Source organism: Capricornis sumatraensis, chromosome 1 (assembly GCF_032405125.1).
Source record: "Capricornis sumatraensis isolate serow.1 chromosome 1, serow.2, whole genome shotgun sequence".
Taxonomy (NCBI): Eukaryota; Metazoa; Chordata; class Mammalia; order Artiodactyla; family Bovidae; genus Capricornis; species Capricornis sumatraensis.
In genome coordinates, this window is record NC_091069.1 from 55,728,263 (window position 1) to 55,754,306 (window position 26,044).

The following is a 26,044-nucleotide window of genomic DNA, read 5'->3' on the forward strand; positions in this document are numbered from 1 at the left end:
TCTCCATAGCTTTACAATGAAAACCAAAGAGTTCAGGGTTCAGAAACTTTGGAGTCAATGCTGGTACAACCAAATGATGTTAGCCTTGTGTAAATGCTTCCATAAAGTGACCTCAAGATGCCTATCATGATTTATGCAAAATTTCAGTGGATTCTTTTTTCATTTAAGATAGCGGTTAGAAAATTTCCAAAAGTTTCTTGTGGTAAAGTCACAGGCACTAACCTGGTCACAAGTATACAGATGTGTAAGCAAGTATATGTCTTTAGCATCAGTGTTAATCAAGCTCAACTTAAAATACTCCAGGCCCAAGATGAGTTCCCCTATCACTATCAGCAGGAAAGGAGTCCAGTGTAGGAGACCAGGCTTAGAAGCTTCAATCAGAGTGAATCCTGTGTAACAGTATTCCCCTCCATGCCTCTCCAGTCATTTTCTTTGCTGACCTTAGTCAGTCTACAACACAGGTACAGCAGAAAAAAAATTTTCCCTGTTTAATAACAGTGAAAACAGAACCTCAGAAGACTTCGTGCTCGCCCAGTGTATCAGGAGTCGGTTCTCTTTTCTTCCATCGCTCAGTGACTCTCTCTAGGGCCCATGCTACTTTTTCTTTTCTTTCTCCCTGCCCTAAAGATATGTTCTCAGGATGCAGAACAGCCCATTCACTGGGAAAATCATGCATATGATTAATTAACAACAAAAACAATAATAATAACAATAAATCGTTAAGGCTTCCCTGGTGGCTCAGATGGTAAATGCAGGAGACTTGAGTTCAATCCCTGGGTCAGGAAGATTCACCTGGAGAAGGGAATGGCTACCCACTCCAATATTCTTGCCTGAAGAATTCCATGGACAGAGGACCCTTGCAGGTCAGGCCACCGTCCATGGGGGTCATAAAAAGTCAGACACAACTGAGCAACTATCACTTTCACTAAATCCTTAAGCCTTACCTAAATGTTAAGATCTATACAAGAACATCTGTAAAATCTGCCATTTTTTTTTTCTCCTTTTGTGGATTGACTTTGCTATTTCTCATTGCTGTTTACAGCATGCTGATTTTGAAAACTAAATTGAAATGTTTTTACTCCTTTGTAATTCTGATTAAATCTGTTTTATATAAAAAGGCAATTGATTTGTATTTTCTTAAGAAAATGTACATTTATAGAAAGAGATAGCATGCAGCAATGTCTTATTTTTATACATTATCCAGATTAACAATTCAAAAATATTTTTCCTATCTTATCTGCCTGAAACAATCTTCTAAATCATTTCTGAGTCTTTGAGAGATTTAAAAATGACTTAAAATTCTAATTTATTTTTTTTTAGCTGTTGAGTATATTGTTCACCTCAACTGTTGGAAAAAAAAAAAAAAAAGAACAATAGATGAATATCTCCATCTAGAGCCTGGTTTGGAAAAATGTAATTGCTCAGAAGAAGTCATTTTGTATTCTGATGATGAGCTGCAATACAACAGCTCATCAGTATGTTAGGAAAAAACATCAAGGATGTGATTGACCTCAGATTGAAATGGACACTGTTTGATCGGGTTTATATTCCCTGGGATGCTGGTTCAGTTTCTATTCCTGTGTCCTAAGATTACTGGACACAAAGTAATTTAATGCTTTATAATTCAAATGAACCAGAGTTCTAACTTCTCTCTGTGCCTGATACCAACCCTGCATAAGCAGCAAATAAATTATTTGGAGTCTGTGTGTAAATTCCATAGTAACATAAACAAAGGGTGCATTGGAAAGAAAAGAAGTGGCTCTTAAACCAGATTTGGTAGTTCAAGGAGAATCTCTGGGACAAGTCGATTTATAAATTAGTCATGAAAAGATATTTTTATTTTTAATAATTTCATTTAATTTGCATTTGTGTACATTTTGAGTATTAGTTATAAACATTCACGCACATCATTCCATCTTCTCCTGCACCTTACTTTATCAATTATTCATTCTCTATCTACTTTTGTTTATGTCCATTTTTTACCATTTCTATGAACATCTTTCCCTTGACTTGTGGCCCATTCTCAGTTCTTTCACTTACTCATCAGTCTTTTGTGATGTTCTTTAATACATCTTCCTTCCAGTAATTCTTCCCTTGCTTTTCATGGCACTAAACTGTTTTTGTTGTTGTTTAGTCACTAAGTCATGTCTAACTCTGAAGTTCCAGGGATTGCTGCATGCCAGGCTCCCCTATCCTTCATCATCTCCCAGAGTTTGCTCAAACTCATGTTCATTGAGTCGGTGATGCCATCCAACAATCTCATCCTCTGTCATCCGCTTCTCCTCCTGCCGTCAATCTTTCCCAGCATCAAGATCTTTTCCAATGAGTGAGCTCTTCACATCAGGTAGCCAAAGTATTGGCACTTCAGCTTCATCATCAGTCCTTCCAATGAATATTCAGGGTTGATTTCCTTTAGGAGTGATTGTAGCAGGTGCTGTTAATATTCTATCCCCAAGTCTTAAGCACTTGATATTTACATGCATGACAGCGCAGACTTGACATGACAACCACCAGCACATGACACTTTCTTGCCTGACCACCAGAATCCACTCTTACTGTGCATATGACTAGCCAGCAGTGCCAGAGAATTAACCCCTGAAAATGCCCCTAGACAATGACTAATAGCAATTGGTATATAAATATTTGGGCTCATTCACCCCTCAACCAAAACATTTCTGCCGCACATGTCTACACTGGGTCCAAGAGCTTCACAGTGAAATTAAGCTTCAGTTGCTCATAACTAAAAACCAGCTTTACTGGCTTTCTTCTCTTCTCTTCTCTGTCTCACCTCTTATATTCCTCTACTGCTATATCCTGGGATCACGTACCAGCTAAATTCCTCCTACTCAAACCTTGGCTTGGGGTGTTCTTATGGAATCCAAACAAAGTCAGAATTTTAGTTTTATAATTATTTCCTGATTTTTTCTTTTCAGGATTTTTTTTTTCCTCTCCCTGAAACTTTTTAAGTGTTGGGGATTGTTAAGTTTCATTCTCTGGTAGAGCTCATCCACATGCCTATTTGCATTTACCATCTGTATGTTGATAACTCTCAAATCAATTATCTAGCTGTAGTAACACAACTAAATAAGATTTTCAAAGATTTACTTTCACCAGGCTGTTTCTGTCCCCCAAAATACTGCGAACACCTTGAAGACTGGCCTATCTCTTTTTATTTCTTTACTGCCAGTCTTTAAAATAGTATCTGACATGCTGTGGATGTTGAATGAATGGTTTTGAATTAATTAGAACATGAAAGTATAGGGAAAATGTCAATTTATAGCACAAAGGCAAGTACTAGAATCATTCATTGACTATACAGTAACAAAATTAAGTCTGTTTGGTCAGTTAATACAAAAATACATTCAACTCTGTGAAGAAAGAAAAAAAATCCTAATTTTTCAGAGCAGGGTAACATAAATAGCCAGCTGACTGAACTTCCCATGTTCTGACTGAATTTACTGGCAAATTCAACAATTTGAGTATTAAGTGCTAAAAATCAATATTTAATATCTATAGGTTTTGTTCCCCTTTCAGTTAATCAGCTATTAAAAAACTTATCTTACTCAACTGAGGTCAATTTGTCTAGTTTTCAGGATATCTATTAACCACCGGAACTAAATTTCTTTTATTTAAAACAAATGAGAGCACCAATAAGACCTCTTCATTCCATTCAGAAAATGGAAGGCTGCCAGATAGAGTACCAGATCAACTGCTGACATTTAAATATCTATTTGCTTAATTCCAACTGAGTATTTCATGTGGACGAATTAAGATTGTGAGCAATAAATTAGGCACATTTTTGTTGTGAATCCTTTAAGGAATCATCCTTTATAATAGCAGAATGTTACTGCTAATTGCAATTTGAGTCAATTGCCTTATTCTAGAGGTGAGGCAGCAGAAATCCAGATACATGAAACAGCCTTTCTAGAGCACAGTGCAGGTGGTGAGCTGCAGGAGGCTGAGACCAAGGCATTACCCTGGGGGTTATATCCAGGGTTTCCTCTACCCCACTGGTATATTGCTTCAAAACTGCAACATCAAAGATAGTGCAATGGGTTTTCACCCATTGAATTTATGGGGCAATGTTTGTTAGAATTATAAAAGCAAACAGATGGAAGAGACTTTAGAGATTATTACATACAACTCATTTCTGATAAATATGTCAACTCTGGGCTTCCCAGGTGACACTAGTGATTAAAAAAAAAAAAAAAAAAAAAACCCTGCTTGCCAATGCAGGAGATGTAAGAGATGAGAGTTTGATCCCTGGGTTGGGAAGATCCCCTGGAAGAGAACATGGCAACTCACTTAAGTATTCTTGCCTGGAGAATCCCAGGGACAGAAGAGCCAGGAGGGCTATGGTCCATAGGATCGCAAAGAGTTGGATGTGCACAAAGAAACTTAACATGCATGCACATGTCTACTCTTTAACATTTAAAAACTAAGTGCCAATAATTTAGTTTATAGCCTGACTTGCAAAACTTTTGGGGGTCCTTACTTCTAGTTTCACAAGAAAAATAGCTGAACACAATGAAAATCAACAACTCTTCTTAGATCCATCTGAGTATTGAGATCACAGGTCAAACTACCACCCTGAAGCTGGAGAGACAGATAATCATAGTTTACCAAGAGCAAAAGCTTCTGCTATAGGCTGTGAGGAACACTTAAAGGGTAACTGAATTGCTGCTGGAGATGAAATGTTGACTAGAATGAGAGTTTAAAACTCATAGGTGGGGAACTTCCCTGGCAGTCCAATGACTAAGACTTTGCCTTCCATTGCACAGGGTTGAGTTCAGTCCCTGGTCTAGGAGCTAAGATGCCTCACACTCAGAAAACCAAACATAAAACAGAAGCAATATTGTAACAAATTCAATAAAGACTTAAAAAATTGGTCCACATAAAAATAAAAAAACTTGAAAAATCTCATGAGTTCACCCATACTTTCTTGAGACTTACCTCAAAGAATTTCACTGCATTCTCACTGTGAAAATTAAAGGAAAAAAACTTTCATTTCTCTGGTAGAAGGAGAAGTAAAGTAGAAAACTTTAAATAAGCTCTGGATTTAGAAATGACAAAGGAATCAGATATCAAATTGCCAATATCTGTTGGATTATACAAAAAGCAAGAGACTTCCAGAAAATACTACTTCTGCCTCATTGACTACACCAAAGCATTTGACCATGTGTATCACAACAAACTGTGGGAAATTCTTACAGAAATGGTAATACCAGACCACATTACCTGCCTCCTGAGAAATCTGTATGCAAGTCAAGAAACAACAGTTAGAACTGGACATGGAACAATGGATTGGTTCCAAATTACAAAAGGAGTATGTCAAAGTTGTATATTGTTACCCTGCTTATTTAACTTATATGTAGAGTACATCATGAGAAACGCTGGGCTGCAGGAAGCACAGGTTGGAATCAAGATTGCCAGGAGAAATATCAATAACCTCATATATGCCAATGACACAACCCTTATTGCAGAAAGTGAAGAGGAACTAAAGAGCCTCTTCATGAAAGAAGAGAGTGAAAAGGTGGGCTTAAAATTCAGCATTCAAAAAACCAAGATCATGGCATCTGGTCCCATCACTTCATGCCAAATAGATGGTGAAACAATGGAAACAGTGATAGACTTTATTTTCTTGGGATCCAGAATCACTGCAGATGGTGACTGCAGCCATGAAATTGAAAGACACTTGCTCCTTGGAAGAAAAGCTATGACCAACATAGATAGCACATTAAAAAGCAGAGACATTACTTTGCCAACAAAGGTCCATCTAGTCAAAACTATATTTTTTTCCAGAAGCATTGTTTGGATGTATTTTTGAACTATAAAGAAAGCTGAGCACTGAAGAATTGATGTTTTTAAACTGTGGTGTTGGAGAAGACTCTTGAGAGAACCTTGGACTGTAAGGAGATCCAACCAGTCGATCCTAAAGGAAATCAATCCTGAATATTCATTGGAAGGACTGATGCTGAAGCTGAAACTCCAATACTTTTCTCTCAAATGAGAATGGACTCATTTGAAAAGACCCTGATGCCAGGAAACATTGAAGGCGGGAGGAGAAGGGGACAACAAAGGATGAGATGGTTGGATAGCTTCACCGACTCGATGGACATGAGTTTGAGCAAGCTTCGGAAGTTGGGGATGGACAGGGAGGCCTGACATGTTGCAGTCCATGGGATCACAAAGAGTAGGACACGACTGAGTCATTGAACTGACTAAAGTTCAGATTGCTTTGTTCTCCTTAATGACTGCCTGTCCCTAAGAGAAATTGTTTTACCAGTGCTTAACCAATTAGAATTTTATTAGAGCCTAACTGATATGTAGAACCCAACTCTAGCCTCCTCTAGATTTTGAGTATCACTTAAAGAAAGATGTGTAAGCTGAGAAGCACTTGTGAAAGTAACAGTCCAGGGACACAGTCTGGCTAAAATACTGAGATTTAATCATAGGACTACAGAATACTCCCCCTCCCTTATAACATCACACCAGTAGGTCTCCTGTGTAACAGAGGGTTACAGTTGAAAGAATGGCAAGACTCAGACATTTAAGAATTCTCTAGGGAAATGAAGGACAATAGGGAAGATGAAAACAAGGATACTAGAGGAAATTTTAGCTTCTGACACCACATCTACAGCAAACAGTAAATATAGCCTTAATCTTAATCAGGTAACCATAAACATTCACACACAAAAAATCTATTTGCTTCAGTTTCTTTGCCCCAGTATGTAGTATTTGACTTTTAACCGAAAGTTACAAAGCATGCTGAGAAACAAAACATAGTTGGAGAGATAAAGCAAGAGTCATAACTAGACTCAGGTATGTCAAAGATTTTGGAATTGTCAGATGAAGCATTTAAAATAACAATAATTAATATGCTAACTAGCTCTAGTTTAAAAAATGGATATTGTATAAGAATAGATGGATAATGTAAGCAGAAAGATGGAAATTCTATGGAAAAATGAAAGGAAATGTAGAATCAAAAACACTGTAGTAGAAATGAAAAATGCCTTTGATGGACTCATTAGGCTGAAAATGTCCCGAAAAGAATCAGTGATCCTGGATAAATGTCAATAGAAACTTTCCAAACTGGATAAGAAAGAGAAAAAAGGATGAGAAAAAGTGGGAAAATAACCAATAACTGGGGTAATTATAAAAGATATAATATATATGTAATGAGAATATCATAAACAGCAGATCAGAAGAAATATTTTAACTAGCAATGGCTGAGAATTTTGCACAACTGGTAAGAGACACCAAATCATGGGTTCAGAAAATTCAGAGATCAAGTAGGATAAATACTACAAAATCTATAATGAGGTATATTATATTACAATTGCAATAGAGAATATATTGAAGGAAGTGTGGGGCAGGAAATATGCTTATAGAGGAACACAAAAATTACATCAGACTTCCTGTTATAAACCAGGCTAGCAAGAAGAGAGCAGAATGAAATATTTAAAATATTAAAGGGGTAAAAACCCTAGAATGCTGAATCCAGTGAAATTATCCTTTAAAAGTTAAGTAAGAATAACAACATGATCAAACAAGAAAAAGAGAAAGAATTTGTTGGCAGTAAGCCTGTCTTATAGAAATATTAAAAGAAGTTCTTCAGACAGAAAAAAATATATATATAGTTCAGAAATGTGGATCTGCATAAAGAAAGAAAGAGCATTGAAGAATAAAAGAATTGAAGGCAAAATTTAAAAAATCATTTTTCTTACCCTTAATTGGTCTAATAGTTTGTTTAAAATAATAGCAATAATGTGTTTAGTAATTATAGCTTATGGATAAATAAATACAACAATGAAATAAGGATCAAGGACTTCCTAAAACAAGGAAGTCCTTGTTTTCAGGTTCCAGTACTATCCATGAAGTGGTACTGCATTATTTGAAAGAGGATTTAGGTTAATCGTAAATGTACATAGCAAACTCTAGGGCAACCACTGAGATCTCTTTAAAAAAAATTGTAACCAATATGCTAGGAGAAGAAAGTGGAATCATATAAAATACATATTTAAAATCAGAGAAGACAGGAAAAATTAATGATGAAAAGAAAAACAAAGAGGAATGAATTAAAACTAGTGGGAATAAAGTACATATTAATCCAACTGTATCAAAAATCAATTTAAAAGTGAATACAGAGATTGTCAATGTATATAAAAAAGAGATTTCGTGATATGCTGTCTATAAAAAACTCCACTTTAAATCTAAAGACACAGATAGATTGAAAGTAAACTGATGGATTAAAAACAAGCATTCTTAGGAATCTTCAAAAGAAGCTGGTTTAGCTAAACTAATTTCGTACAAAGAAGACTTCTGAACAAGGGACAAAGAAGGGCATTACATGATGATAAAGGAGTCAGTTCACCAAGAAGACTTATAATCTATAATGCGTATGCACCTAAGATCAGAGCATTAAAATACTTAAGGCAAAAACTTATGGAACTCAATGAAAAATACATGAACCTACTATCATAACTGGAGACAGATCCAGCAGGCAGAAAAATGGTAAAGATAAAGTTGAACTGACTAGCATCATCATTTAATTATATCTAATTGACATTTATAAAATACCTCATCCAATACATTGTTCTCAAATTCCCATGAAGCATTAACCAAGATAAACCATGGACCATAAAGTACACCTTAGCATATTTGTAATAGTAGAATTCAAAAGACCACAATGGAATTAAACCAGAAAACAATAACAGAAAGAGTTGGAAAAGTTCCAAAATATTTGTAGATTAAACAATACATTTCTAAACAGTACATGAATCAAAGAATATCTTGAGAAATTTTTAAGTACTTCAAACTAAATGAAAATACCACTTCTCAAATGTGTAGGTAGTGGTGAAAGCAGTTCTTAGAGGGAAATGTATACCACTGAATGCATATTTTAGAAGAAATATCTAACATGAATAATTTAAACTTCCATTTTGTACTTAGTCTCTCAATCATATCCAACTCCCTATGACTTTGGATTGTAGCCCAGACTCCTCTGTCCAAGGTATTTCTCTGGCAAGAATCCTGGAGTAAGCTGCTTTTCCTCCTTCGGGATATCTCGCCAAACCAGGGGTCGAAACTGAGCCTCCTGTGTCTCCTGCATTGCAGGAGGATTCTTTACTTACTGAGCCATCAGGAAATATTCCATTTTAGGAAACTGTAAAAAACAAACAAACAAAGTCAAATTATATTTAAAGTGAGCAAAAGAAAAATAATAATAAAAATAGAGCATAAATAAATGAAGTTGAAAACCTCATCATGTTCTTATAACAGAGGGAAAGATGAGTTTTGTAGAAACATAGAGGAGAAAGCATGGAGTGAAGCAATGTGACCATAAGCCAAAGAATGCTAGCAGCCACCAGAGACTGGGAGAGGCAAGAAACAGATTCTCCCCTAGAGCATCAGCAAGGAATGCACCCCTGCTGACAACTTGATTTTGGACTTTGGGCTTCCAGAACTGTGAGAGAATAAATGTATGTTGTTTTAAGCTACTAACTTTGTGCCAGTTTGTTACAGCAGCCAAAGGAAACTGATACGATATTCAACACCTAGTTTATTAGGCACAGTTCCCAAAGAAAATACCATGCAGTTAGCCGAATATCAGTTAATGGCATCAAGATAACAAACTCATTTAGGCTGAACTGTCAACCTACATGACAAATACTGGCCAGTCAGGAGATTTCAGAAATCTTAAGTAATTTTCTCATAGAATAGTTGTTGTTGTTGTTGTTGTTGTTGTTGTTGTTAATGAGAAACTTTGATAAATGTCTGTGTTTCTTTTTAAAATTTATATTGATTATACTAAATTGGCTCTTGGAAATGTCATCTGTTTATTTAAGTCTAGTCAATCTGTACATACCATTGATGGTAGACTTGAGTATGAACAAAAGAAAGGCAAATTTAAAGGAGAGTTACATCAGTAGTAAGATATTGTCAGCCCACTGAGACAAAAAGACTTATGTATACCTCTGTGTTAATACATGTGCACTGACTCCTGATTATATCTCCCCTTTCTGAACTCTCTTTGTCTTAGGAGAAAATCAGAAAACTCTATCCCTTTCTTTCTGCATCATTAAAGCTTACATGATGCTGAGTATCAAGTCATATCACTCTGTTCTTATTGAAATTCTCTCACACTTCAAGACCTGGCTCAAAACAACAGGTATTCTGAAATCTGTATGGGTTTCAATACTTCCTAGTTCATGTTAGTGGATTACTGTTTAGAAAGGAGTTCATCCTGTCTTGAAGTATATTTAATGTTTATTTATTTATTTTTCACATTCAGCAGTAACTTTCAATCTGGGTAAGGGGTAAGAGCCTACAGAATCTTGTTCTGCAGGAAAAACTTGTTTGTATTTCTCTGCCTCCACTTTGCTGAAATTCTGATGATCAATGGGAAGTCAAGTTTGTTTGACTCTGACACTCCCATCCTGTCCCACACCTCACCTTCAACTTTATCTCCTAGCATCTGAACCTTTTGCCTGAATAAAAATAAGCATTCAACAAATGCCAATTGTATTGAATTAATCTATTCTGATGGATTTTGTGCTACACACTGTTTCTGTCCCACACACTATTTTTCTCCCAGTAGATACTGAGGAAATAAAATATGAAGACTGTTGACATTAGAGAGTTTAGATTTTAAAGTATTTTTGAGGCCATAGATCCCTTCAGAAATTCTATGAAAACTGTGGATTCATACTTTTAAATAAACATATACACAAAGTTTGTCTGTAAATTCAAGAGATCCATAAGCTTCTGAAACTCATTCTTGAACACTCTAAAGATCCAAGAGCCTCAAGTAATAAGCCCTAGGTTAAAGCATAATACAGAAGATAGTGTTACATGGAGGACACTCAATAATATTTGCTTAATTAAAAATGCCATGTAAACATACACACTAATCTAAATTGCCTGCAGCTATCCCTAGACTTTCAGTTGAAATCATATATTTGCCTATAACCAGTGCCTTTTTATCTCTGTTTATGACAAATTACAGAGTGAATATATTTATAAAAATGACACAATAGGGGAAAAAAGGAAAATATATAAGTAACAAACCAGAGCTGAACCAATGTCATTTCTTTTGGAAAAAACAAATTTCAAAATGACCAGTCTTATTGCCCTAAAAATGCAAATCCTCAATCATTCTGCCCCAAGTTCCCAAGGAAAATTTTAAAAGAAAAATTGTCCAGGTAAAGTTATTTCATTTATTTACATCAAATATTTTCTTCAAACAGTATCAGACTTTCCTGGCTGCTTAGACAAGGCCCCATAAACTCACTTATTTGGCTCAAAATAAATAAGCCTAGAAATGGAATAGACCACACCCAATTCTCAGTCCTCTGATCTAGACTTAGCAACTCAATGTTGAAAAAAAAAAAAATTCCAGGATAAAGAATGGAGAAAAGAAAAAGTCTCATCTAAAGGCTTGACCTATTGGATTGAGCTGCTTTTTATGATTCCTTCCTCAGGAAGGGACTATGATTCTCACTGGCTCAATGAGCACAATATTTTAAGCTAAAGAAACTCTGAAGCCTTTTCCTACCCATTTTTCGGGGAGAAATAAAAGACATCAGAGACATGAATTCCAAAATGTTCCAAAGAAGGACATTCAACCTAAGGGCTCAGAAAATTAATTGTTTCAGCGCATGGTTAACTTAAGCATAGCCCAATGGTACAGTAATGATCCTTAGACTTGTCCTCAAGAGAGGAGATTAGAGAAAAACCTTGAACCTACTGACTGCCAGCCAACTACCCAATACAATTTGCTCAGAAAAGAGCTGAAACAGAAATCCAGATATTTGGATAACCACCCAGTGTTATTTTTATCCCATTATAAACTTTAAGCTTCATCTATTATTACAAGAGATGAAATACATTTTCATTGTGGGTATAATAATCATTCCGGGGTGGGGGGAACTTTATCTTCAGTCAGATATTCCTTAATATTATAATTCATTCCTTTGTAATTCACAAATATTTGTCTTTAACCTTGAAGTTGCACTTATTTAGAATTGTATTTTTCCACAGTTAGAAGTAAATTTCTATAGGACAGCATTTATATCTGCTTCATCTTGATGCTGAAAACTTGGCCTCTTTATACTGTTGCTGAATTGAATCTTGAAGACAGAGTTTTGGGTGAAGTATAAAATAATGACTTTATTGATTTGCCAGGCAAAAGGGGACAGAGTGTGCGTATGTCCCTCAAAATGGTGTGTCCCAACCTGGAGAGATTTGATAAGGAATTTTATAGCAATAATTCAAGGATGGGGTTACTGAAAAGGAACAGAGTTTGTGCAGGGCCTGCACTCCTTTAATCTGGCCTAAGTTGGTCTCTTGATGAGCTTCTCTGAAATGAAGAATGCTAACATCTTCATTTGTTGGGGGCTCTAGTTCTGTAAAGAGCTCAAAGATCCTTTGAAGCAGAAATAGGACCCTGCCCTAAGGCTGCACTATCATTTCCTGACTGCTCTAGTCTCTGCATTCCCTTCCTGATTAGCAACTATTTGAATATGTCCTTTGGAACTCAGGAAGGTCACAGAGGCTGCACATAGAGGCTGGACCCTATTTTCTATAAACAAGAAACAAGGGACACAGAAAGCTTTCCTGCTCAGGAATCCCATAGGGTCCTGCTGAGTTTCAATCTTAGAATATCTAGAACAGTTTTGCACATACTAGGAACTGAGCAAAAGACTGTTAAATTAGAATGAACATACAGGAGTAAGAAACTTCAACAAAACAAAATATTTTCCTCAGTATTTCACAAGCCCACTTTATTGGTTTAACTATTCACTTTCAAAGGAGTAATATAGCAATGTATCAGTGTATCTTATGCCACATACAGACTGAAAAACTGCTTTCCAAGGCAGTTACAGTTACAGATTATACATTGCTCAAATATCAAACATTTGACATCCAGATTTTAGACAAAATTTTTGTATAAGAACATTTAATGGCATATGTATTTCTCAAAGCCAGTAGGAAAAAGAAACAGAAAACAAGCAAAAACAACAAAAGCTAGCTTCTAATCCTGCAAGAACGTCTCGGCCAGAACACAGAGATCTTTCATGATTTTTGAATATAGGTTCACTTTTTAATGCATGCTCTTGGCAAAAATATCAAACAAGACAAAAGTATACAACATTCTTCAACACCATTCCCTAGGGGAAAACACACATAAACCTGTTAGCTTATAACCTTTCTGTTTCTGCTGTAGAAGTTATTCATATCTAGAACATAAAAAATAGCCTGGAAGGTAATTCTGACATTTCTGCCCCAGCCCCAGTCAGAGGCAAGATTTACCTGGGAGTCTCACATATCCTTCTGGCCATAATCTCCAAGTAAACCAAGGTTCAACCATGGCCAGCCATTCAACATTGAATAAATCACTATTAATGATATTGTAAATCAGTCACTGTGCTGAAGAAAATGCTGTAATTGTAGAAACATACATTGAGTTCGTTTCCTTGTTCACTAAATAAGGCTAGACATATATGCGTGTGTGTAAAGGATAAATCAACTCAAGAAATATTTCTGTTTCTGAATGATCCACCTTCCAGACACTGACCGTGTCTGTCTGTTTGGAACCCGGCTTCCCTGGTGGTTCAGAAGTTAAAGCATCTGCCTCCAATGCGGGAGACCTGGGTTCCATCCCTGGGTCGGGAAGATCCCCTGGAGAAGGAAATGGTAACCCACTCCAGTATTCTTGCCTGGAGAATCCCATGGACGGAGAAGCCTGGTAGGCTACAGTCCAAGGGGTTGCAAAGAGTCAGACACGACTGAGCGACTTCACTCACTCACTCACTCAGCCTGCCATCCTTTCTAACTTCCATGAAAGCAATTCCTTGCCAGCCTTGATAGCTGATGCATGTCAAATACCTGAGCAACCCTCATAAAGAAATCTCAATGTCTAAACTACATGATGGCTGCTCTTGCTTATAAATACAATGGTTTGCTGAAAAGATGAATGACTGGGTTGTCAGTGGAGATAGTCGTCTGAGTCTACTCTCATAGACCATGACTTCTACAAGCTGTCTTCCCTTTCTCAAGAGTAAGTCCACCTCACACATATATTTGCCAAAGGAAAAACTGCTACAATCACTGCACATGGCCTACAGGGTATTTTCTTTGACAGTTGATTTTATTGTTTTACTCCAACATGTATCTGAATAAGATTGGTTTTCGCACTCAGACATTTTCACTAACACCAGCCTTGACATATATAAAATCTGGCTTTAGCAGTGGCTGTAAATGATTAATATGCTTTTCTCTCCTAGGTATCTCAACAAGGCAAGGCAATGTGATGGATTTGTTGAGCTATTTAAGCGTTTCTTTACACAGTGACTAAATGCTATATTACCCATTTTAAAACCACTTCAGTGCCCATAAAGGCTGTTGTAGAAATCAGTATTGCTAATCTCACAAGATTGTTGACCCCTTTGTGGATTCACCAAAGCAAACATCTGTTGCATGGAAGGGAAAATCAACAATGTTCTCTGAAATCAGACAGCCTTTTGCATCATTTTACTTTTCCTATAGCCCAATTTAAAATTTAAATGACTAGAAGTCAGAGAATGCAGACACTTGTCACCAGATGCCACTTGCCACTTTTCAAGAGCCCATCTGCTCCACTAACTACTCTGATCAGCCACTACAAACAAATTCTTATCCAAAAATAGCTTTTAAATTGATCTGAGTTATCTCCACTTTGTTAAGGCAGTTTTCCAAGCAGTCACCCTTCTGAATGCATCAGTAATTGATATGTCATAGCCATTTCCCACACCTCCCAGGACTTGTGTATTTTCAGTCCATTGTCATTAGACTAAGAACTACCTAAAAGTGTGAAAGTCACTCAGTCATGTCTGACTCTTTGCCATCCCATGGACTGCAACCTGCCAGGCTCCTCTATGGAATTTCCCAAGCAAGAATACTGGAGTGGGGTGCCACTTCCTTCTCCAGGGAATCTTCCTGACCCAGGGATTGAACCCTGGTCTCCTACGTTGCAGGGGTCTGAGCATCTCTTGCTTTACCATCTGAGCCAACAGGGAAATCCAAGACCTACCTATCCAGTTTCAAATATCATTAGAATGTGGTCAGCATCCTGAAGCCAGAGCTAAATGAGGGAAGGAGATACGTAGACATCTGTACATTTGATACCAGCCAAGTAGAACCCTTCTTCAAGCTTCACAGTTCAAGGAAAGACAAACATTATAAACAGAAGAAGAAAGTCCAAACAGAAAGATCCCTCATAATCTACCCAATTTTATGGAGTGGATTTGAGAAGTCACAGTTGCCTTATTCAGTCCCTGTGAGCTCTGTTCCTCTTCACTCAACCATTATTATATTCACACACCATTTTCCAGTTTGGCTAAGGTACTAATATCAAGACATGTTGTTCTCAGGGTGCTGGTGGGTGAGAGAAGACCCAGGCTTCTTGGCCATGAGGATTCCCATTGATGTTGAAATCTCTCTTGGCTTTGTGTCTTTAAATAATATCATCAATGCTTTTATGATGTCCTACCGATTTTAGGCATGTGTGACCCTTTCTCCTTCCTCTGAGGCACTAAAAAAAAAAAAAAATGGGGAAAGCTATGCTGTTTAATAATAAATTTTAATGTTTCCAGCCCCATTGTATTAGAGAATCCTTTTCATATGCAAAACCACTCTGTAAAATTGAGAGTGTGTCTTCTTTGAGGAGCTCTCAATTTTTCCTTTGTTCTATGTTTTGGAGCCTCTGGTTCTAACTAATTAGATCATTTGGAACCACCACAGAGCCTCATCGTTGACAGGTCACCCTCTATTCTTTATTCATTGACAGATTAACCTTTACTTGAGAAAGAGGAAGCTACGAAAATTAGCATTAATATCAAGATTCATAATTAAGTTGATGATAAAAACCTTCTCTTTAGACCTTCAGATCACGTCCGTTTAGTTTGTACAAATACAGCCATGACATTTCAGTTTTCATCTTCACCTTGCTCTTCGAATACGATAAGACGTTACCATGTTTAAGACAGCCGGCCAGTGCTCCCCCGCTCCACGCCTCATTATACCTGTGAGCTAGGGTGAAGGCAACTCTTTGTGTAAATGGTATGTTTAAGGTAAAAGCAAAAGGCAACATTTGTTCTTCTTCCCACTCATTAAACGTGCTTTGTAAACTTCTTCCCTAGCCATAGCTGGGAATATCAGCTAGGGCTCAGAGTATTTCTTTCTTTCTTTCTTTTTTAGTAAAGCAGATATGTCAGAACCAGGTCATTTATAATTTTTGGTTAGTAACACATTATTTTTCATGTGTGTGTACTCAGACGCTCAGCTCAGTTCAGTTCAGTTCAGTCACTCAGTCATGTCTGACTCTTTGCGACCCCATGAATCGCAACACGCCAGGCCTCCCTGTCCATCACCAACTCCCGGAGTTCACTCAAACTCATGTCCATAGAGTCGGCGATGCCATCCAGCCATCTTCTCCTCGGTCATCCCCTTCTCCTCCTACCCCCAATCCCTCCCAGCATCAGAGTCTTTTCCAATGAGTCAACTCTTCAGTCGTGTCCAATTCTTTGCAACCTCGTGGGCTGTAACCCACCAGGCTGCTCTGTCCATGGGATTTCCCAGGCAAGAATACTAAAGCAGGTTGCCATTTCCTACTACAAGAGATCTTCCTGACCTAGGGGTCAAACCCATGTCTTTTACATTTCTTGCATTGGCAGGTGGATTCTTCACCACTAGCACCACCTGGGAAGCCCTTATTGCTTCATGTGTGTGCCTTTTTATTGTGTTATATTACATAATATTTACATGTTGTCATTTGTATTAATACAACAATAAACCTCCACAATCCAGCCAACCCCAGGAGGAGAATGTTGCCAGTAACATTTCTATCCATCACATCCCCCCGCTTTACTTCTTGACTGCAGAGCTTAGCACAACCCTAAATGTTATGCCTCTTATTCCTCTGCTTTAAATCACCCAATATATTCATACATGCTGGAATATATTGTTTAGTTTTACTTTCTTTAGGCTTATAAGAAAAGACGTTATACTATATGTAGTTCTCTGGGGCTTTTTTCCCCTTTGATCTATAACTACAGTTCAACTTTATTATAAAATATTCTTGTATTGTATTCATTTTCACTGTTCTATAAGATTTCATTCTGTAAGACCTACCACAATATATTAAGACTCTTCTATCAATGAGCATTTGTGTTATTTATAATTTTGCTGTTATGAATAGTGCTGCTATGAATATTACATGCATCTCCTAGTTCACATGTGCTATGTTATGTGTGTGTGTGTATATATATGTATATATGTGTATATATATACTACTCAGTTACTTCAATCATGTCCAACTCTTTGTGACCTCATGCCTCATAGACTGTAGCCCACCATGCTCTGTCCATCGGGATTCTCCAGGCAGGAATACTGGAGCAGGTTGCCGTTTCCTCTTCTAGGGGATGTTCTCAACCCAGAGATCAAACCCTTGTTTCTTACATCTCCTGCATTGGCAGGTGGGTTCTTTACGACTAGCACCACCTGAGAAGCCCCATGTTGTATGTGTGTATGTGTATTTATATATATATATAATATTTATATATTTATATAAATAAAATGTTTTGTCACTCTCAAGCATTAAAGACTCTAATATGGTAAAAATGATAAAATTCTGAAATATGATCTGATTTCAGAAGCATCCTCTCCTTCAGCTAAAGCCATTTGGAGGCCTGAAAGCCTGCAGTGAAGGGAGGCACTGGGTTAACTTTGTTCATATGTCTCGATCTACCTCCTTCCCCAACAGCAGGAGGCTGTTGCAGGACCCAAAGGGCGGATGGCAACAAAGGAGGATGGGCATAATCTTATGATGTGGGTACAGCTGTAATCAATATGGCTCCCTTTTGTTGATCTTTTAAAAATAATCCCATAGGGAGCTCCCACGGTTTTCTCAGAGATTCTTCTGCTGGAAAACACCTCCTGAAAATCCCTTAATACTGACAGTTCTTTTATGACCCCCTTCTTATCCCGCAGACTTTCTAATAAAGCTACTTCTGTGAGCATCTTTTTGCCTCTCTGGGTAGCCACTTTGGCAAGATCCTTTTTAAGAGGACTTCGAGTAAGCTGGATCTAGCCTCCAAAACACCTTGGCTTTGCTTTTGAAGAGAATGCAGCCATCTATTCCAAAGGCAGTTATATTCCTTTTCTCTGCTGCTTCAGGCCCACCTAAAAACCTCCTGCTCTGAGAGCTCTCAAAGTGGAGTTGAACAGCACTCCAGTGTGCTCCAAATTTGAAAAATGCATATCAAGTTCCCTGAGCTATTTTGTTGGTGCTCCTTTTACTTGGCTTAGTATAAGAGTCCATCACCCTCTCTTGCCCCACTGAGAGAAGAGGAAAGCAGCCTCAGTACCCTAACAGCTCTCTCCATGAAAAGTCTCTTCCAAATAGAATAAGCTGTGAGTGTTTGGCTTATATAGGCAAGACTGGTTTTACATCTGTTGGTATGCCCCCTCATATGTATTCTAGCTCCTTATTTTAATATATGTGGATATCTGGCACCCATTCTATCATTCATACACATTAAGGTCTATACTGAAATTCCAATTTCAATGATATTCATTTGAATATCTTCCTATACAAGCAACCTAACAGGCCTTTCACCAAATTAAAGGGTTTAAATTCTAATTTGACTTCTTCCATATCCGTCGGAAATTTTTAAAAAGTCTTAAGACTCAAACCTCTGATTTCAAGGGTCCATAGTCCCTGCCCAGTGGGTGAGGATCATTCAGGATTAAAGGAGTGTCTTTTGCCTGGATCTGCAAAGGACACAAAAATCAATTAGATGTGGAGAATCACCAATCAAAAAGGAAGACTAGACAGGTTACTGAGGAGTCCTAATGTCTCACAACACAGAGAAGCAGTGAAAGATTTGCAGAACCAGATAAAGAATCCCAGTATGTGGTGCCAAGGAAGAGAAAAAGCAAGAATAGAAATGTAAGAAGAAATTTGAGAAGAGAGTCATCCCTGAGCAAGCATTCATGTCTTTGCCTACTTTAGCATGTCTGAGGTTAAAAAGCCAAAGATGGAGCAAACAGCACTTACCTAGAAAGCCCAGTTATAGTAACTAGTTTGTTCTCTTGTACTCTAAATCTTCAGTTTACCCCAGTTCCAAGAAATGTGGTTTTTCCCTACAAACTTGAGTTCTTTCCTTTACTAAGTTTTCTTTCAATAAGCTCACGTGTTCTCAGCTAAAGTCTCACTTGGTTCTCCCATTGAGTTGAGACACTTGAGTTCGTAGGGAATTATGTCCAATCAGCTGGATCCCAACCACCATTTGTCATGATGCTGTGTTCTGTCTGACTTCCAAGCTCTGTCTTCATCTTGGGCCCACCATTTTCCTTCTAAAATTAACAAGATAGTTTCCCTTCTCTCCTGATCATCCTTCTGTTGTTCACTTACCCTTGTTTCTAAATCTAGTTGGTCAAAACATTCTAGTGATTCCATAAAAGCCCTCATGCCTGTCAAGCCTTAACAGCATAACACCATGAAGTATGAATTCCACCTTTATTAATCCATTCATTAATCCCTTAATTTCACAAATATTTATTGAGCATATACTATGTACCAGGCACTGTTGTGGGCAATGGAAATGCATCAGTGGAATAAAGCAAAACCTTTATTCTCATGAAGATTGTATAGTAGTAGGGGATACATCCAGAACAAAACAAATGAACAATATATCTGGAAGTGTTAAATGCTATGAAGAAATATAAAGGAGATGCAGAAAGGGAGTCCTAGAGAGGTCCCAGGAGGGCTTCAGGATACACCAATAGGGGAATTACATATGTATGGACTCATGAAAAGTTACTGGGAACTTTGTTTCTATAATACAGCTTTGTTTCTTTGTCTCTTACATCATTATAAGAAAATAGCAGGCATCTCTATTAGGATATATGTGTACAAATGCCATTTCCCATTGCTGTGAGTCTAGGGAAATATGAATAGTTATAGGCTCACAGACATAGAAAAAAAACTTATGACTACCAAAGGAGAAAGGGGAAGAAGGATAAATTAGGAGTTTGGGATAAATATATGCAGACTACTATATATTATATAAAAATATGTTGGTGCAAAAGTAATTGTGGTTTTACATTGTTGAACTTTGCTGTTTGATATTAGAATACATTCTTAAATAAATGCAGTTATGTTGTACATTATTTTATCAAATCTGAGTGATTTTTTAAATTTCAAATTCAAAATAGATTTTAAAGCAGTGAAGCAACTTGCAACATTAACAATGCATTTGGCCCGGGAACTGCTAATGAACCTACAATGCACTAGTGGTTTAAGAAGCTTTGCAAAGGAGGTGAGAGCCTTGAAAATGAGGAGCATAGTGACTGGCCAATGGAAGGTGACAACGACCAGTTAAAAGCAGTCATCAAAGCTGATGCTCTTAAAACTACACGAGAAGTTGCCAAAGACCCCAGTGTTGACCATTCTGTGGTCATTCAGCATTTGAAGCAAATTGTAAAAGTGAAAAAGCTCGATAAGTGGGTGACCATTCTGTGGTCATTCAGCATTTGAAGCAAATTGGAAAAGTGAAAAAGCTCAATAAGTGGGTGCCTCATGAGCTGACCACAAGTCAAAAAAAACCCATCATTTTAAAGTATCATCTTCTCTTATTTTACACAACAAAGACAAACCATTTCTTGACTGGATTGTGACACGCAATGAATAGTGGATTTCACGATAACCAGCAATGATCAGCTCAGTGGCTGGACTGAGAAGAAGTGCTCCAAAACACTTCCCAAAGCCAAACTTGCACCAAAAGAGGTCAGGGTAACTGCTTGGTGGTGTGCTGCCTGTCTGATTCAATGCAGCTTGCTGAATCTTGGATGAACCATTACTTCTGAGTAGTATGCTCAGCCTTGAGATGCACCAAAAACTGTAAGGCCTGCAGTTGGCATTGGTCAACAGAACATGCCCAGTTCTTTACAACACCAGACTGCACATCATACAATCAAAAAGTTAATGAATTTTTGCCTTATATGAAGTTTTGCTTCATCTGCCATATTCACCTGACCTCTAGCCAGCCAACTACCAATGCTCCAAGCATCTCAACAACTTTTTGCAGTGAAAATGCTTCCACAACCAACAGGACACAGAAAATGCTTTCCAAGAGGTCGTTGACTCCCTAAGCACAGATTTTTACATTACAGAAATTTAAAAAAAAAAAAAAACTTATTTCTCATTGGCAAAAATGTGTTGATCATAAAGATTCCACAATTTCTTTTGTAGCAACATAATAGCTAACCAACAAAGACCCACTATGCATGCATGCTCAGTTGCTTCAATTGTGTCTGACTATCTGCAACACCATTCTGTTCATGGGATTCTTCAAGCAAGAATACTGGAGTGGGTTGCCATGCCCTCCTCCAGGAAAGAGAAATATAGGGAACTATATTCAAAATCTTATAATAACCTATAGTATAAAATAATCTGAAAAAAAATATATATATATATATAATCTGTTCACTTGAAGTTAATACAACGTTGTATATCAACTGTGCTTCAATTTTTCATAAAGCCCTCTCTTGCTATGATCCTCATCTCCCCTTCTACTACCCCAAACCCTTCCAATGTGCCCTCTCAAATATATTGCCCATTATCCAAAAAGATCTACTTTATCTCTAAATGTTTTCTTCACCTCTTGTTCTAACTGAAACCCACCTTGCCTTGAGGATCTCCTTACCCAACAACCCCTAGATAGCGACTGTTTCCTTCTCATAGTTTCCTAGCACAGAGCCAGAGGAAATTCAAGTTCTTTGCCATTACAAAACCAAGGCCTGGCACACAGTACAAACTCTGTAAAAACTGATTTTGAATGAATGCCTTACATTCCTTCCCTTTAGATCTGAAGGGATTTGGTGCATATAAACCGGCCCCTTGTTTACAACTGATGGGACTGAGTGATACGGCTCCCCTGAGCTGTGGCAGGGAGATTTCTCTCTGGAAATTTAGGAGAAGCACACATTTGCAATGTGGAGCCAACATGGAAGATCTTGTAAACCCTTGCAGATTATCATTTGGAGGCAGTTGAGTGAGAAAGCAGATGAATGAGAGGAGAGGTACTCTGCAGAGAAAAAAGAGACAGAAGGAAATTAGGGACAACAGACCATGTGGTAAGAAAGAGGGAAAATGTGAAGGCTTGACTACTGTCCATTTTGCAGGACTAGCTGTGATTCCTACAACTTAGTTCCTTGAGTTCCTATTCTCATATCCTGAAAATACACAGATGCTGTTCAACGCCTTTATTTTCACCATCTCAAATGGGTTTTGTTCTGGGTAGCTGAACTGTGCCCTGCTTGTGTGTTGGCTCTTCACACCAGCATATACAGCAGGCTTCTATTGACTCAACTGAATGCTTCAGTTTTCTCAAGCCTTTCACCATCCTGTAGTAATAATGTCATCTATGGCACCTAAGCTTCTACCCAATTATTTTTTCTCTAGAGAACCTGCTCTTTCAGCAAACTTTGTCTCTAAAGAACCAGATAGTAAATTCTTTAATTAAGGCTTTTCAGGCCCTTCTGCCTGTTCCAACTCAGTTCTGCAATTGTAGCATGAAAGCATCCATAGATAATGTGTAAACAAATGGGATTGACTGTGTTCCAATTAAACCTTATTTATAAACTTTGAAATTTAATTTCATATCATTTTCATGCATCATAAAATATTATTCTTTATTTTCAACCACTTAAAGTATATAAAAAGAGGGGGGAAAGGCATTTTAGCTCAAAAGACTTACAAAAGTAAGTGAAAAGTTAGACTTGGATCATGGACCTTAGTCTGCCAACTCTTGTAATAGAGTGTGCATTACCTGATTTTGTGATCGTGTTTTACCTCCTTGTAATTTAAACCCTCAGTCTTCCCTGGTGGCTCAGACAGTAAAGAGTCTTCCTGCAATGAGGGAAACCTGGGTTCAATCCCTGGTTTGGGAAGATCCCCTGGAGGAGAGTATGAAAACCCACTCCAGTACTCTTGCCTGGAGAATCCCCATGGACAGAAGAGCCTGGGCTATAGTCCAAATTTCAACCTCCTAAGTCTTCCCTTTGTATCCTTCAAAACATTTTGTGGAATAAATTTCAGAAATATTTGGGTGGTAACCAAGCATTGTAGATAAGACTATGTGCTCAGAAACAGGCTAAGTTCAGAGGTTGACTCTGCCATTAATTAGCTCTGGCATCTAGGGCAAGACGTAAAGTTCTCTATATATCTTCAGTTCTTTTTTTTTTTTTTTCATCAGTAAAATGTGGATAATAACAGCACCCATCTTATAAGATAATTGTGAGGTTTAAATATAATAATGTCTATTGGAATATTGACCAAGCACCAACAGTTGCTAGTACTGGTATTGGGCGTCCCTGGTGGCTCAGATAGTAAGGAATCTGCCTGCAATGCGGGAAATCAGGGTTCAATCCCTGGTTTGGGAAGATCTCCTGGAGGAGAGCATGGCAACCCATTCCAATATTCTTGCCTGGAGAATCCCTATGGACAGAAGAGTCCGGTGGGCTACAGTCCATGGGGTTACAAAGAGTCGGACACAACTGAAGGACTAAGAGCATAGTACTAATATTAAGCAGTTTGCATTTCTTTACCTACCAACATTTTTCCCCAATATTCTTTTTTCTTTAAACATTTTTAAGATATCTATTTATTTTTGGCTCACAGGCTTCAGAATGCAGGCTTAGTATTTGTGGTACCCAGGCTTAGTTGCCCCATGGCATGTGGGAATCTTCCCAGACCAGGGATTGAACCAGTGTCCCCTGCATTGCAAGGCAAACTCTTAATCCACTGGATCACGAGGGAAGCCTCTTCTCTAACATTCTTATTTCTTCACTAATTCTAGAGCCTCCATTCCAGAAACACCTCTTTCATAGTATATGAATAGGTAGCGTGTCACAGAAAGTGCCTCCCAGGCAAGATCGGGAACTTCTAGACTAAATAATGTTGAATCATACCCTACTCTGTGTTTTGGGTTTGCTGGGGGAAACACATAAGAATTTCTCAGTTACCAAAATGATGTTTATTTTAATTCAACAAGAGGAGTATCTCATAAGATACCCTTGTTTGGGAACTGCTACCCCAGTGGTTTATGGCCAACTCTCATCACTTCAGAAGTGCAGTATTATTCCACTGGCATGCCTCTCCTTGGCATTTGACATGGTTTCCTGTTCCCTATTTCCTGAAGTTCATATCTCTCTCCCCAAGGCTCTATTGGAGCATACCCTTCTCACTTTCTCATATTCACCATTGCTCTTCAACTCCATTTACTGAGTTTTCTACTTCTGCCCACACTTGAAGATCTTGTCCATATTTCTTCAATACTTTCATTCAGTCTCAGAATTTTAACCTGTACTGAAGACTCGCACATCTGTATCTCTGGTACAGACCTTTCTCCTGGTCTTAAACCACATATCTAGATGCCTGCTAAAAGATAATCACGCATTCAAAGCTGAACTCACTATCTCTTCTTTTAAAGATTCTTTTATATGGACCATTTTTAAAGTCTTTATTGAATTTGTTACTATATTGTTTCTGTTTTCTGTTTTTTTGACCACCAGGCATGTGAGATCTTAGCTTCTTGACCAGGGATTGAACTGGCATCCCCTGCATTGGAAGGTGAAGTCTTAAGCACTGGACTGCCAGGAAAGACCTGAACTCACTATCTTTGATGAAGGGCCTGACAGTCTATCTTTATTAATAATGTTACTTATCCATGAAGCAGAACTCCGATAGAAATCCCTAGACTTTCCCTTTTAATTCAACCCCCACATTTCATCAAATATAATTTCTGCTCATTCTTTTTTTTCTAAATTTATTTATTTTTAATTGAAGGGTAATTGCTTTACAATATTGTATTGATTTCTGCCACACATCAACATGAATCTGCCATAGGTATACACATGTCCACTCTCTCTTGAACTTCCTTCCCATCCCTCTAGACTGTCACAGAGCAGCAGGCTGAGTTACCTCTGCTATATAGCATCTTCTCATTAGCTATCTATTTTATGCATGGTAATGTATATATTTCAATAGTATTCTCTCAATTCGTCCCACCCTCTCCTTCACCATACTGTGTCCATAAATCTTTTTGCTATGTCTGAGTCTCTATTCCTTCCCTGCAAATAGGTTCATCAGTACAACTTTTCTAGATTCTCATTCTGTCATCTTAATTGCTTTCTTTGTGCTTCCCTCTTCTTTATCTTTATACCCACTTTTCACCTGTTTCTTACCTCCAGTTTCATAGCCTTGGTATCTATCTCTTATTCTATGTATCAGTTGATCCTTATAAATGCAAATCTGATCTTGTTACCTCTTCAGTAGCTCCAGATTGTCTATTTTCATGCACTCACCATGGTACACAAAGTCCTTAATTATTTCACTCCCAATCTATCACTATGTGCTAATCATTCAGCACAGTCCTCCACATACCCCGTATGGTTTCTATAACACACCATTGCTCCGTCCCATTTTCTAGAATGACCATCTAAGCTGTCCCCAAAATAGTTCTCAGTTTGTGTTCTCTCAGAAAAGAACTCTTATTGTAAGAAAATATTATAAAAGCTTTTGAAGTGGAAAAAAAAAAAAAAAAAACAACAGTGAGTACACTTCCTAGCATACACTCCCAGGTTATCTCCAACTTTCACTGTCTTTGAGATTTAATTTGTAGAAAACTGTTAGTCATGCAAATGTTTTTTGTGCACACTTATGGCATGTGGATTGTGTTCAGTGGCTTGCAATTGATTATTGTCTTGTAGATATTGATCGATACTGCCAACTTTGCATAGATGCACAAATTTATATCACAGCATCTTTATCTGCATCCACATATTAAGTAGTTAAATTCTGTTTTGAAGTATTGTCATATTTAGCAAATAAAAATAACAAGATGCCCAGTTATATTTAAATTTCAAATAATAACTATTTTTTAGTATAAGCAGAATCCCATGCAATATCTGCAATGTGTCTATACCAAAAAAAGTTATA